Genomic DNA, 1,111 nt, shown 5'->3' with positions numbered 1-1,111 from the left:
AGTATCATATGCAATATAACTAGTTCCTTAAATATTTTAAAGCATTGGTTCTCCATTTGATTAAAAAACCTATCTTTAATTTCATCCCCCCAAGTCCAAGTACTTAACATCGAGTTTCCCCATGAATTAGATACTATCAAGCTGTTTGTAATTTTAAAAAAGTATCACTTTCCCTCCTCCTCCTCCCTATTATTGTTAATACTATCTACCTTCACACTCTCTCGTTCATCAAGAGCAAGCATGGTTCCTCAATCTCTACTCTATCATTCGAGTCCCCCTCCATATCCACACAAAAAAGACGGCCCTTATCATGGCTACTTCCTCCATCTATCTTCATGGCTATGGTAGAACAGACTATCCAGAAATGACAGATCTAAACTACCTATAGCCTAGAGCAATATGTAGTTTATCAATGATGCCAGGAGGCATATTCCACGGTGGATTCTGTGAGGTTTTACGGTGGATTTCGTAAACTTTGATGACTGGGGCTCATACACAAAGTGGATTCTTTGTGCGAGAAGTTGATGGGGACGCCTGTCCTTTTCGGGCGTTTCATTAATTTAGCGTGTACATGGGTGATTCCATAGCGGGTAATTTCGCAAAATGCATATTAAATTAATAAACGTTTATGAGTTTAGAGTGCGCACTCGTAATAAATTAAGGTTAGGATTTATTTCTAACTAGTTGATTTATTTATGTGGCTGAAGACTACTAGGTATTCACTTTTGTCGGTTTAATTGTATTATTTTACTAACGATTGTGAATGCTTCAGTTGATGTGCAGAGATAGCAGCAGTGGCAGAGGAAAGCATTAGAGGATAGTGAGTATTCGATTTATGGATTATATTTTGATAGGCGCCACGCTTATATTTTGTCATGCCTATTTATTGAGGCATCGATTATTTATTATTATTTTGTATGTGCATGGGCGCACGGTGATGTTATTTCTATTTGGACATTGTATTGGGCGTGCCAGACTCTTTGGGCACCGTCCATTAGCTTTATTCTTATTTTTGTGTTAAAGCAAACTCAAAAGCTAAAAGCTTACTATATTTTTGTAAATTGGGCTATTATTGAGCATGAAGATGAAATATACATAAAATACATGCTTT

The sequence above is a fragment of the Lygodium microphyllum genome, chromosome 4 (genome assembly GCF_053477565.2).
Source record: "Lygodium microphyllum isolate KBCC chromosome 4, Lygodium_microphyllum_v1.1.10, whole genome shotgun sequence".
Classification (NCBI taxonomy): Eukaryota; Viridiplantae; Streptophyta; class Polypodiopsida; order Schizaeales; family Lygodiaceae; genus Lygodium; species Lygodium microphyllum.
Note: the sequence above shows the minus strand (reverse complement) of the source record.